Source organism: Podarcis raffonei, chromosome 3 (genome assembly GCF_027172205.1).
Source record: "Podarcis raffonei isolate rPodRaf1 chromosome 3, rPodRaf1.pri, whole genome shotgun sequence".
NCBI classification, from domain to species: Eukaryota; Metazoa; Chordata; class Lepidosauria; order Squamata; family Lacertidae; genus Podarcis; species Podarcis raffonei.
Genome location: NC_070604.1, coordinates 87,018,828 through 87,033,510, shown reverse-complemented (window position 1 = coordinate 87,033,510; position 14,683 = coordinate 87,018,828). Strand labels below are relative to the sequence as shown.

At 45.0% G+C, this 14,683-nt stretch overlaps 1 protein-coding gene across 4 annotated transcripts in view; it reads left to right on the top strand.

Moving 5' to 3' along the window:
* Positions 1-14,683, top strand: part of MDGA1 (MAM domain containing glycosylphosphatidylinositol anchor 1) — a 233,727-nt gene that overhangs the window by 123,651 nt on the left and 95,393 nt on the right. The gene's annotated exons all lie outside the window — the stretch shown is intronic.

The window sequence follows — 14,683 nt, the reverse complement described above, 5'->3', positions numbered from 1 at the left end:
TGAGAACAGTGTGGGACCAAATTCACCAAAACAAGTTGACTCATAGTAGCTGCTTGAAATCCAATTTGTGTATAGGCTGTTCCATCTGGCAAGCTATTTGTGCGTAGCTGCTCATCACAATGCATTTTACCACACCAAAGCTATTTTAATTGTGGTTATGAGTTTAAATTTTTAGAACAGATTTTTCTAAATATGTGGCTTACATATATATAATATGCGGCAGCGGGGGCTGTACAATGAAGCTATGCAAATGCTCACATTCCTACCAAAGTCTGGCACACATCTCCACCTGTATTTCCCCTGGTTCCATACCTTGAACTTCTACAGTTCCTCCACCTCCTCCAAACTCGGCTCAGTTTGACAGGGCTCATGAATTCTCAACAAGTTCTGGCGGGATTCCAGAACTGCCTTTTTTCCTCTTAGAGAAGGGGGCAGTGTCACAGAAGCCCTTTCCTTCAGATAACCCCCATAATGGATCAAGGGTAAGGTGATTGAGAGAGCGGTTGCTGAACAGCTTGGTAGGTTTCTGGATGAAACATCGGCTCTCGATCCATTCCAGTCCGGCTTCCGCGCTGGTTATGGGACCGAGACGGCTCTGGTCGCCCTAACAGATGATCTCCGCAGGCAGCTGGATCGAGGCGGGTCAGGGCTGCTGATTCTTCTAGACCTGTCAGCAGCCTTCGACATGGTCGATCACGAACTCCTAGACCACCGCCTTGCCGACGTGGGGATCCAGGGCACAGTCCTCCAATGGCTGCGCTCGTTTCTCTCTGGTCGGGGACAGAGGGTGGCGCTTGGGGGGGAATTGTCATCGCGCCACTCCTTGGTGTGTGGAGTGCCTCAGGGTGCGATTCTCTCCCCGATGCTTTTTAACATCTTTATGCGCCCCCTCGCCCAGCTTGTTCGGAGTTTTGGGCTGGGCTGCCATCAGTATGCCGATGACACCCAACTCTATCTGTTGATGGATGGCCATCCTGACTCGGCCCCAGACACACTGACCAGATGCCTGGAGGCTGTGGCTGGATGGTTACGTGGGAGCCGGTTGAAGTTAAATCCTTCGAAGACAGAGGTCCTCTGGCTGGGACGGGACGATATGGGATTGAGGGGGCAACTCCCATCTCTTGCGGGGGTGCAGTTAGTGCCAGCACCGTCCGTTAAGAGTTTGGGTGTAATCTTCGATACCTCCCTCTCTATGGAGGCGCAGATTACAGCTATAACAAAGGCGGCATTTTTTCATCTCCGCCAAGCTAAGCAGTTGGCCCCTTATCTCTCTCGCCCTGACCTAGCCACTGTGATCCATGCGACGGTCACCTCCAGACTGGATTATTGTAACTCACTCTACGTGGGGCTGCCCTTGAGACTGACCCAGAAACTCCAGCGGGTGCAGAATGCCGCGGCGAGACTCCTTATGGGGTCTTCGCTGCGAGACCACATTCATCCGGTGCTATATCAGCTGCACTGGCTCCCGGTGGAGTACAGGATCAGGTTTAAGGTGCTGGTTTTAACCTTTAAAGCCCTATACGGCCTAGGACCCTCGTACCTACGGGACCGCCTCTCCTGGTATGCCCCACAAAGAAACCTACGGTCTGCAAATAAAAACATCCTGAAGGTCCCAGGCCTCAGAGAGGTTAGGCTGGCCTCAACTAGAGCCAGGGCCTTCTCGGCTGCGGCTCCAATCTGGTGGAACGCTCTGTCAGAAGAGACTAGGGCCCTGCGGGACTTGACATCTTTCCGCAGGGCCTGCAAGACAGAGTTGTTCCACCAGGCCTTTGGTCAGGGTGCAGCCTGACTCCCTCCTCTGGCAACCTGCACAGAGTTTTGCTTAATGGTTGCCATTAACTTGATTTTAATTAATTTTTATAATGAAATATTTTTAGAATGTTGGTTTATTTGATTGTTTGATTATTTGATTGTTGTTAGCCGCCCTGAGCCCGGCTTCGGCTGGGGAGGGCGGGATATAAATAAAATTTATTATTATTATTTATTATTATTATTATAATGACTCACACCTACCTCCAAGATACATCTTTAGAATATTAACGAAAATTATTGGAAGGGTATACATGATGAGATTTTATTCAGGGAAACACCTCTTGGGACAATCCTTGTGATGAACAGAAACCCTAATAGGAAGCTACAAATGCAGAGTTATTTTTGAATTCTAATGAGCCATGACCGCTTGTGACCCACAGTTCTGGAGCTTCACCAATTACTGTTGCCCAAAGGGAGATTGTTTGCATAAGAATTATATTGCAGAATGTTTATGGATTCTCTTACATGTACAATATTCTGAATCTCTCTCCTCTGAGTCCTGGCTATTGTGCAAGGAAGCTAAGAATTTCAGCTGTTCTCAGAGAACCCAACTTAGAAAAGTTTATAGGAATTCCTTTCAAGTTCCATTTTGAAAGGAATGCAGTACTTTTCCTTTGATGGTATGTGTGTGTGTGTGTGTCTATAAATATTGACACCCGGTGAACTTCTTTGTTTGTTTTCTGCCATGAATGGGCTACCATTGAAAATGTTCCGATTATATTATCTGATTTGTTGACTGGATACCTGTTTGCCCTCTTTTGCAAATTCTCCTCCTCCTTTCATATTGTTGGGATGCACTGGTGTCCACATTGAATGATGGGCATATAATTTTTTTGTGAGGGTGGGTATAGTTTTCTGTTTGTGACAAGGTCTGAGGCTCTAGGTCTGTAGCATGCCTCCAGATTATTCCAACAGTAAAAGGGTAGAGGACACTGCAAAATTGTTTTACTGTTAATTGCAATACTCTGTAACTCTAATATTCCAAAATGCACTAACCACTTGCATTCCATTCTTTTCAGCTGTAGGTAGTTTGAGAAAGGGGAATCACCTTAACCACGTTCTTCCTATTACTTGTGTAAAAATAGGTACATTCAAGTATATCAAGTATATCCTTCCAGAATTCTGTCTCAGGGCAAGCTGCACCATTAGACAGATACCACAGGGGGCGTTACCTTATTTTATGGGGCAGATGCTGTAGGGAGAGGCAGGGAACAGCTGCAGTGTGTTGGTAGACAGAGCTGTGTGCCCCACAGACCCAGCCCTCTGCCTCCTATGTTAGCTTGCTGTTCTCAAGTACTCACAGGGTTGGAGTAAAATTCCAATGCCTCTCCAATCTGCCACCTCGTAATGTTGCATGTGTAGACCAGCCCTGGATCTTAATACTTTAAAAGAGAAATCACATCTCTGTATCCACTCTGAAATCTTTTTTCATGTCGTTCTTCACATGTCTTTGTTTTATGCTAAAACTGAAAACAAGAACTAAAGGAAACAGCCACATGTGTTCACTTTGCATTAAATAAGAAAGCACCTCATCAACACAGAGAAATGTCAAATAAGTTGTGCAGTGAGCCACTAGCAAACTAGCTGGACATCCCACTGTGTTGATCTACTTCTATTTTCTTTGGGCCTGACCTTCCACATCAGAGAAATAATAGAAACCTTAACTTCAAAGAAGACTTTCCTCTTTCTTCCAATAAATGCACATGGATATGAGCTTTTCCATTGCAAGGCAACACCTCCATGCAGATGCTGAGGGATCAATATAGAGCTCAAGGGGCCCCTCTTTCTTCACCCCATCTTTCCCTGGGCATGCTTACCACATGTCCCTCCCCCCAGCTATCCAGCACCACCACCCCTTGATAAAGTTCACATAATTTCCCCTTTCCCTCTGGAGCTTGCACAGCTGAGTGGTGGGAAAGCTGAATAGAAATGTGAGAGCCAACACAGACCTTCTCTGATCCCCAGCACAGTCTATCACATGGCCAGACCTTGTGTATGAGCCCAGGGGGAGCAGGGGAGTGGAGAAATAGACAGTGGTCTCTCCTGAACCCTATGAGAGTATTTCCATATGCACTGTCTCTATGAAAGATGGATCCTGTTCTGAAAATACACATATACACATATACATACACACACACACACACCATAAATTTGCCTATTTGCAAAGGTATCATAGAAATCTACTTGTTGTGTATTATGATTTTGAGAAATATTTTGAGTAATATCAAAGCAACAAGATGTGAAAGTTGGCCTTCCTAACACCTGGAGGATACACACCAAATGTTTAATAAGACATACCAGGAACTGGTGCACATGAGGAAAAAATTGATATTTTACTCATTTCAGGAAGTTACCGTATTTTTCGCCCTATAGAACACACTTTTCCCCCTCCAAAAATGAAGGGGAAATGTGTGTGCGTCCTATGGGGTGAATGCAGGCTTTCGCTGAAGCCTGGAGAGCGAGAGGCGTCGGTGTGCACCGACCCCTCTCGCTCTCCAGGCTTCAGGAAGCTATCCGAAAGCCTTGCAAGCCCAGCGGGAGTTCCCGCGGGCTCGCAAGGCTTGCGGGCGGCAGCCTGTTCTGGGGGCTGGGGTCGGGGGAAGCTCGGGCTTCCCCCGCCCCAGCCCCGCGGCTGGGGGGGGGAATAAATTTTTTTAATTCATTTCCCCCCAAAAAAACCAGGTGCGTCCTATGGGCCAGTGTGTCCTATAGGGCGAAAAATACGATAAATGGAGAATATTCAAATTGTCTAAAGCTTTGGAAAGAAAACTCCTCCTCCCTGTGGCTTTTATCACTCATAAGTCATTTGTGGGCATATGACGTATGACGTTCTTCAAAAACATTCCCTCTCCCCTAACTTTGCTTAGACAACTTTGGACAAAGGAAGGATCCTTCTAATACCCAGGAAAGCAACAAGGTTCTTCCTCAGAATTATGCAAATCTTCATCTTTCATATTATTTTTGCTGCAAGGCCATCAATCCAGTCAGGGGACTCACTACCATCAATCATTACAGAGAACTTCATATTTATAAGGGAACCTGTTATATTTTATATGGATTCCAATGTGATTGTGAATATACATAATTTGTCTAGCTGAGATCTGTCAGATTGAGCTTTAAGTTGAGACCATTTCCTGCTGGAATTTCCTGTTCCTGGTTGGCCTTCTTTCCTCCTAAATTGTTTGGACTGTGTCATGGGAACACCTCATTCCTCTGCAGAGGGAACCATCTAGCTGGGCTGATCACTAGGGAAATTTAGGCTTCTGCTAAGGCCAAATACTTTCACTGCAGAGAGTAGCCTGGTTTTTCCATCTGAACTGCACTTTAGTTTGTTCAGGGACAGCAGCTGGGGGTGTGGCGTGGCGGCAGCAAAATAAGACTGAGCAAGTGACACTATATGGTAGAAAGAGGAAACAAATTGATTGCTAAGGAGCCCTGTGGGCTTGAGGCTGAATTGAAGGCAGCCCCAATTTACTGAAGGTCATGGAGATAAAGATTAGTGAGTTGGGGGGTGAAAGAGGGGTTTGAGAGACCATGAGGTCAGAATCCAAGACCACCTCATCATCATCAAGGTTGTCTTTGAAATTGCACATTTAGTTTGCAAGGTGTCTTGATACAGCCTCACACCATTTTCTCCCATATTGTAGTGACAGCTGAGATATAGTTCCTTGCCCAAGAAATCCTTGGCAGAATTAGGATTTGATCTTTAGCACCTTAGTTCCAAGTCCTTCTCCTCAGACGTTATCTTCAATGCTCTTTCTTCTCCACTACACTTTGCATCAGCTTGAAGCAAGGGCCAGCACAAGGCATTTTCTGCCTGGAGTGAAGAACAAGATGGTGCCCCTTCTTCCTTCTATGTGCAGAAGTTGATTGACTTGGCAGTTGAATCTTACTTCATCACCAGTGATAGAATAGTTTCCAGCAATGCACACGAAGTCAGCAGGCTAGCTTAGCAGGTGCAGCGCAGACTGTGTCTCAACACCTTGCCACTGCTTGATTTCCCACTTTGGTGCCTGCTGCAATGCCCACTCAGACAAATGTTGCAATGCAACAGTGGCAGTGCTGGCATGTGTGATCTTGGCTTGGCCATCTCTCAGCCAGCGTCTTTGGTTAGAGACCTTTCTCAATGGCTCCGTATGCAACATTTTGAGGAAAGGCAACAAGGTGAGATAGCTAGCCAGCCCTGGTGAGCAACAAGCAAGCATCACCACTGCCAGGGCTCTAGTTCAAGGGGTTGGGAACGGCCAGGAAAGAGTGGCTCAGGAGGAACCGCCAACAGGGGGTCTGCTGCCACCCTCCAGCAATCACCACCTGAGGCATCTGCCTCACTCTGCCTAATGGTAGGACCAGCCCCAGCACAATTATCCCTAAAAGCGTTCCCTGACCTTGTTCTATGATAATCCAAGGTGGAACCGTATTGGCAGAAAATGTAAAGGAATTCCTCTTAATCCTCTAGAGAAAATGCTGCTTCTACAGAACATTTTAGAGCTAGGCAAAGCCAATATATCTTGTATTTTCCAAACATGTAGTCATTTTGGCTCCAGTCAGAGCTAGTCTTCTGACCACCAATACAGCCATAACCACAGTTGAAGGCCAAGTCATGGGACAGTAAATGAAAATCACATTTGTGCTGATTAGGAAATTCCATATTGGACATTTATAATGAAGATGTATTTGGCCAGCTTAATTGTGAGCCAGAATATAGCAGCTAATAAGAGTTTAATGCAATATAGATGGATTTAATGGTAACAATTCTGCTGGGATTTCCTTGAACAGTTCATAGCATATGCATAATACACGACCTCCTGGCCAATTGCTTGCTGTGCCGTGAAATGGGAGACTGGGGCTTTGGGGGAAGATGCATTCATTGTAGAAGACATTGCTGGAGAGAAATGTGCAAGAACTGGGGGAAAGATGAAAAATCGCAGCCACTAATTGGCTCTAAAGAAAAGGATGACATCTTGAGGCAAAGTTTTCAGCAGGTTTGCACTGATAACTATATCACTCACCTCTCCCCCCCCCCTTTTCTTGTATGCATACCTTTATGTATGCAAAACCTGAGATTTATACCTTGGGGTAAGCAATCTTGTGATTTAATCTGCTTCCTTAGCAACAGCCACATCACTTCTCTGCGCAACAGAAGAGCTAGCTTTAAAAATAAAGCTGAGTGAAATTTTTAAATCATTTATTCAAGACATCACTCCCTGTTCAAGCTGTTCTGGGCGGCAGCAAATCCTGGGATCTTGCTTTCTCCCCACCACACCAGACCTTCTCTTATACGGTGGCGGAATCTCTGAGCTTTTCACACATGGGCCTTAGCTGTGGTTAAAACTAACACATTTTGGATCCAAACCATACGTTTAAAGCATGTGGTTTCCCTCAAGAATCCTGGGAACTGCAGTTTGCTAAGGATGCTGGGAATTGTAGCTCTGTGAGGGATAAATTGACAGTTCCCTGGGTTCTTTGCAGGGAAAGTCAAGTGCTTTCAATACGCTTTAAATTTATGGTGTGGATGTAAATTTTGTAGCTTCCGGCATTGATTTTAAAGTTTTGAATGGTGAACCTTGCTTCAGAGTAAGTGTAGTTAATAATGCAAAGAGAGAGGGGAGGGGCTGGAGGGCCAACTATGCAGTCCAGCAACATGGGCCCTTACCTATGTCCACATTAACCCCTGTGTTGTCTCCTAGTCAAAAGACCTCTCAAACTCTATGGGCTAGGGAAGACTTTGGGGAGAAAAAGAGGTGCTCCAATTTGATGCTGGGAATTGCGTTTCTTGCCACTGGCCTAAAATGGCCCCCTCTTCTGCAGATAAAATCTTCCCCACTTGACATTAAAAGGGTGAAGGTGCTGCTGTGTCTGCGATAAGTGGACTTGGCTGCTCTGAGAGGCTCCTTTGATGCCAGCCGGCCTGATTGAAGTCTGTCGCCAAAGGAGCCCGAGACATCAAATGTCAGAATATGTTTATCTGCCGTGTGGGCGAGATCATAAATCCCTCTCTCTGGATGAGAGTCCAGATGAAACAGGGACCAAACTGTTGTCCAGGTGGGGCAGCTGTGGAAGGCGGGGCCAGGCAGGAGTAGCAGACTGCAGAGCTTGAATGGATGCCAGTCTAGTCTCTGGCCTCTTTCCTCATCCCCTCTGCTGTAGAAGGGAGCCTGGCAATTCAGGAGAATGATTTCCCTGAGCAAATGTTAGAATAGAATGCATACCAAAAAGCGTGCCTTGGCAAAATTCATTCAAAATGCATATTGGATGGGAAATAAGTTCAAAAATAACACGAATTCATGCTTTAAAAAAAGCCACCTGTGGGTTGAAGCAGAAATGGGACTTATGAATGAACACATGTGACACTGGCATAGACTGGGAATAGGACTGATAAATCTACCCCTATTCCTTAAGCAAAATACTTAATAGTAGTGGTATGTATAACAATGTGAATGAAAAAAACCACAGTAGCAGTAGTAGTTGTTCTTTTAATAATAATGAATTATATTGTTTTCATTCATCCTGCTTGGTAGTTGACACTTGAGTTACTCCCTTGATGTGATAAATGGTGTCACAATTTTACACAAAACGTATGTACCCCCTCCCCGAGTTTCATCTCAGTGGGGCCTCTCCCACATGCACCTGGTTCTTCTTTTTAATTTGATGCAACCTCTGTTGCTAGCACAGTAGTTGTGTCAGCATCTGGCTGTAGGCCTTCCTTCCCCCATCTATTAGGGAAGCAGCTGTGAAGGGAATGCCTAGTGCTCCCAATTTAGCCTTTGAGCTGGAAACAGACGGCAAGGTAACTCTCCAGCCCAGCTGCAAGACAGAAGGCCCTGGCCACCTGTGGCTCTGCTGATCACTGTGTCACACAGCTGAGCATCTCCTCCTCCCCACTGAAGGGCTCTGCTGTCTTCAGCCTCACTTTACCTGCAGCATTAGCTGCTTTTAACTTTCAATTACTGTATGAAAAGAGAAGCAACTGTACAGGCAGCGACTGGATTGCTCAGACAGCTGGTAGGTAGCCAGCTACGAAGTCTTTCTTCTTCCGAATGTTTCTTTGAATTCCAGCCAGTGCCGTAATGACCGAAAGTCATTCCAAGTGGATGGCTGTTCAGTGGAATGTGTGAAAATGAGTGCTCAGGGAGCAAAGGTCTGTGTGCAATTCCTTATTGGGCAGCGGTGTGCCTTGCAGAGATCAAAGGCAGAAATGGCACTTTGGGGGCAGTCTGGGCAGACAGGTTTTGTAATTTGGCTCATCTTGCACAAGTACCTATGCCACCATCCATCTTCTGAGCCCTTCCGAATCATTTGCAGTGTAGTGTCAGGAAGAAGGTGAGGAAGAATTGTGCAGAGGAGACTATTCTGCAATATTAAACGGCAAGGAACAATAGCATTTATTGATGATTATTTATGAAACCAAAGCGCCCCAGTTGGACTCCATATGACTTGCATTAGTCATAGTCAACAATTGCATTCATTATTTGTTGGCAACAGCAATTAATCTTTAAAATGCATGGTGATCAAGGGCTTGTGTGCACAAGTAGTTTACTGTACAGGAAGCATCTGTTATGTTCATTGGATCCCAAGTTACCTTCAGTCAGGGCCACTTCATTTATGTCTATGAAGAATCCCTAGAATGAGCAGCACCGAGCCCCTCATTTCTGGCTCCCTCCCGGTCACTCAGACCTACTTATCAGCAGGGTTGTGATGCCAGGGCCTCAGTCTATTCCCTACCACCCTCGGTTATTGTTGAGGGGAGCTGTGTTAAAGGTATGGGGCAGATCCAACCATGCCAACACATGATGCCAGCCCTGGTGAGGTATTAGTGGGCATTTACATCCACTGCATGCCAGGCTAATCTTTCCTTGCCAGTGCCTCCCTTCTGTGATTGTATTGCTATATTCCTTTTCTAATTTTGTCTCCTGACATCATTCCTGCTATTGGTATCCATCTGGCTTGAGAGACACTGGAGGGCCCCTCCGAGGGTGAAATCAAACTGCTGCATTAGCAGCACTTAAGTGACCTTCCAGAGCACAAGTCTGGGCAGTGTGTATGGAGGTCCTGGGCTGCCTAGATGACAACACACACAGAGCCTCGCTGGTATGGTCTAAAGGAAAGCAGAGCAATCTGTTTGGCACTAGCTTGGCTGCCGGAGATGCTGGAAGGAGGCATACAAGGTGCCATCCAACCATCTTAGGGACTCTACTCAGGATGTATGTAAGGTTTGCTCCTTCACCTTTTCTTTTCCTGAAGGTGTCCAGCAAGGCAGCAGAGGTTTAGGATCAGAGTTTTCCTTCTCCTAGATGGGCTGCCTTTCCAGGTTGATGAGGCCTATCTGCCCTTCACTTCCCTCTACAGCGCATGCAGTAACCGTGTTCTTGATCATTGAAGCTACTAATGGTCTCGTCCACTCAGGCCACTGGAGTCTGTCTTTGCATGCAGGGGAAGCCCCTATCTCACTGAGGGTTTGATACCCATCAGCTATGCTCACCTGTTTTAGCCAGCCAGTCAAAGCCATTCCTAGAGTATGGTCACTGTCACATCTTGACACCTTCTAGGAGGAGGGAGCTGAGTGCAGGGTGGGGTCACAGTTTTATCATTCTTACTAGTTGCATTATATTTTATATATCATTTACAGGGTGGCATTTACTTGATGTTTGTCTTGTGGGGCAAGGGGACACAAACCCTAGCCAATGGCAGAGGCCAGAGTATGCTTCATCCCATGTACACTGATCAGAGTCCTCTGTAGGAAGGATGGAACACAGTTGTGTAAAATAAGTGAATACATGTGATACTTCCTTTCATTTAGCACTCTTTATGGCAATTCCACCTGTATTGTATGCTGACATGGGGCTGCTTCGTCTGGCATTAGTAAAAGGCTGCATACACACTATATTTTGGAAGCACATTCAAAACACATTTTCCCCCTCAAAGAATTCTGGGGACAGTAGTTATCGCTTCACATAGTTACAATTCCCAGCAATCCTGAACAAACTACATTGCCCCGAATTATTAGAAGGGGAAGAATGCACTTCATTATACCTTTAAAGGTATAATGTGTACACAGCAAAAGTTCACGCATAGATTCTAGCTCCTTTTAAAACTCTGCATGAAATTCAGACACAGTGAATAAAATTGCCCGGTTGTTTGGTTCTTTTGTATACCTCCTGCCTTTGTGCCCTGGTCTTTCTTCAGCCCCCATCTATGTTGCTTGGGATAAGTGATAAGAGCCAAGGATGCAGTTTTGATTGTGTGTGACTGGCATTTAGAACCTTAGGCACCATTTCTCCCCAGAGGAAATTAAACCTAAATGCAAAATAAAACGTTGTACTCTTGGGTGCTTAAGATCAGAGAAAGAAGACAGGAATGGGAAATGTTAAGAGCTAGAATAAATGCCAGTGTGATCTTGTCAAGGGCTTCTTTAGAGAGTGAAATGTGGCCTAAAGCTCCTTTTGTACTTCTTGTTAATGCAGAAAAGCTACTTGCTTTCCATTGGCGTAACATTACCTGCTAGTTTAGTTTTGCCCGTGGTAAAATGGAGAGGTGTGAATTCACTTGGGTGTTGACTAGCGAGGCTCAGACATTAAAAAAATATTCAGAATGTTTGCTTGTTTGTGATGTGCAGGTATTTCTGAAGGAATGTTATGCACTGTAGGTTATGTTAAGGCCAAACCTAGATATTGCATTATATACTTGGCTGGTGCCAAAAATGACAGCCACACACCTAGTTTTCCCTCTGGAACATCTGATACAACTTGTTGAAAGACTGTGCATTTCCCCACCCCTGATCTGGTATATTGGCTGCCACAAGAAGTGGGGGAATATACACAAACAATTATCTCAGACAAAGGTAGGTAAGTATTAGCAGATGTTGAAGAGAGGAGATGGGAACAAGGTATGGAGCAGCCATTTTTGGTGGCAACTGTGTGCATGGGTGGGATTTTTTTCTGTCCACTAGGAAGAAAGGCAATCATTCTGTCTGGCAAGCCAAAATGCTTAGCCTGACAGAACAATTGCCTTAGCACGACACTAAACTCCTCCCTCTCATTTTCTCATTCTCCCAGTCTTTCGTTCTCCAAATTTCCACATCATAGTGCTATTTTTGAAGAAAGATTCCTCCTGAAAATTCATTAACATTTTATTGCAAATTTCTCCTATTATACACAATTTTGTTTACAATTTTGCTTAATGTATATATTTTTGTAAAACAATTTCCCTGAATACAGTGCTTTTTTGTATGTTATTTTCATGAATATATGCATATTATACACAGTTTACCCCACAATATGCATTTTTGTACGCAATGCTTGACTAGAGAATTGCATTTCAAAAACTGGAGAATTGTGAATTACAAAGAATGTCTGTGTTTCGGTTCGCAGATTGTTTTGGAAAGTGCAAAATTAAATAAATTTGCCTTTAGATGCAAACTGAATTAGATTTATCCCCAATCCAAGTGTAGTTACACACATTCCCCCCCCCTCTTTTTTTATTTGTACCACCAGCATGCATGGTGCTTTACTGGCCAAAGTTCTACATAGGAAGACAGTAGAGGAAGAAGAGGGCAGGGAAAGAACATGCATTACTTAAGCTACACAATCTTAAACTGCAGGGTTTGATACAGGCTTGGGAATTAGGAGGTTGTACATTCCTTTCCTAACCCAATAATTGCCAAACAGCATGCTCAGACACCGTGATCTGGTTCACATGATACAGTAAACCAAATTATGGCTCAGCTGAGACTACATGAATGTGTGGGCTCCCAGAGAGGAGCCTACAGCTGCTTTTTACAAAAGATTTCATAACCATAGCTTGCATCCACCTTGCTCCTCCCTTGTCCTTTTTATTATCACGCCAACCCCATGCCAAGCTAGGGCAAAGTTTGGCTTAACATGCCGTCTGAACCAGGATTCACGCTTAAGCTCTCTCCTCACTAACCATGAGCTGTAGACAAAACAAACCTTGGATACACTCACACAGTCCTGGTAAACCATCGTGTGGCTTACCATGTCATGTGAACCAGGTCAGTAGCGTGCTATCAGAGAGAAATTGGTACCGCGCCAAAATAAACAAAGAGGCTTCTGCTCCTGCCTACGCAGGAGGTCACACGATTTACTGCTCTGTCGTTCTGACCCTCAGCTGATAGCAAGTAATTCTGCTGATTCTCTAAAGCAAGGCTCTATGCCTCACCCAATTACGCCTAATACATATGGTACAATGACTTCCTGCAGATCCAGCCCTACCACTTGGCAGAGTGAGCCAACCACTTCAGGCAGTGGATTCTGGGTGTCATAAAATGGCAGCAGATTATTGGTAATTGAACTTACTGTTGTGCTTTTGCTACCAGCAATTTGTGGTTTTTTCTTCCTCGTGTGCCAAAAATACGTGACCAGTCTTGGGTGCTATGCACTTTGTCTTACCCGGGGAAACACAACACTCATCAAATGATGGGTAGGAGGGTCTTGTTTGACTTCACTTATTTTGTCTTCCTCTGTACGTGTTCCATTTCCCCCTCCCCAACACATCCTTTTCAGTTAATGAAACGGTGTTCAGAAACCCAGACTTCAAGGGTGCTGAGCCATAGGAATGCTTTGGCTGCAAGGGAGTATTTCTCTTTGTAGTGCCTTGTAAGCATGCTTTAATTGGGCATGGAGTCTAAGCGTGAGATTCAGCATGCCTGGCTCTCAGCTGCTTCGAGGAGAGGTGATCGGGGGAGAGGGGCACAAAGGTCAGCATAATCCCACCCAGGGTGAAATATCTTCCAACAGTTGTGAAGCAGAAACTGTAGTGTGATATATTAACCGTCCGCAGAAAATCACTGAGTGTCTCTAACCTTCTTTCTTGAAGAAGATTTGGCTAGTTGTGTTAATTGGCTCAGGCGGGTGTAAGGGAACTGAGCTCTAAAGTCAAGGGCTGTTCACCATCCTCAGTCACTTCTCTGGAAAAGGCTAATTAAATTGAGGCTTGGATCTTTTTCTGTGAAGCTCAAAATTCACACATGCACAATTCTGTGCAGACCTTAGAGAGACCCACTGAACAGTCTCTGTTTCGTAACTTATAATTTTTGGTGTCAAACTCACCCCCCACCCTTGATGAACACAATCCAGAGCCAAATTGAAATGCTTCAAGTCTCATTAATTTCAATGACAGAAGGATGTAGCTTGATACAGTGACTGATCCCAAGTACAGAATACCTTGGTTGGTTCAATAGGCTTATAAGAGGCCTGGGGCTGCCACTGAAAGTAGTTGTCTGTTATGATTGTTCTCCTCTCCTATCATTTAAAAATATGCTACTTGATGTCATTGCTTTAGTCCTGGTTTGGGCAAACTGTAGCCCTCCAGATATTGCTTAACTACAACTCCCATCATCCCTGACCATTGGCTGTGCTAGCTGAGGCTGATGGGGGATTGCTATCCAACACCTGGAGGGCAATAGTTTCCCCATCCCTGCCTTAGATTTTCCTGGAGCTTTTTATGTGGCAGCCAGTGAAGTGGAGTAGAAGGGGAAAATTGAAACCATAATGATGGCTTGTCCTGCCTTTTACCTGCTTGAAGCTATTGTGAAGAGGGGCTGTGGCGACTGTTTTTTAGTTCCTTGCCATTAACTCCTAATTGGAGCCTCAAGCACCAGCTCAACTCTCTAGTTTAAAAAACGAGGACTTAAAATGTGTTTAACTTTGACAGGATTGTCCCCAAAGTCCCTTGAGCCCCCTTTACTGCAGGAAAGCCAGTGTGCCTTAATGGTTTAGAGTTAGAATGGTTGGATTGGGGGAATCCAGGTTCTAACCTCCACCCAGCCATGAAGATCACTGGATGACTTTAAGACCAGCACTTCCAACCTAACCTTTCCCATAAGATTGTTATGGCAATAAAAGGGTGGGTGAAA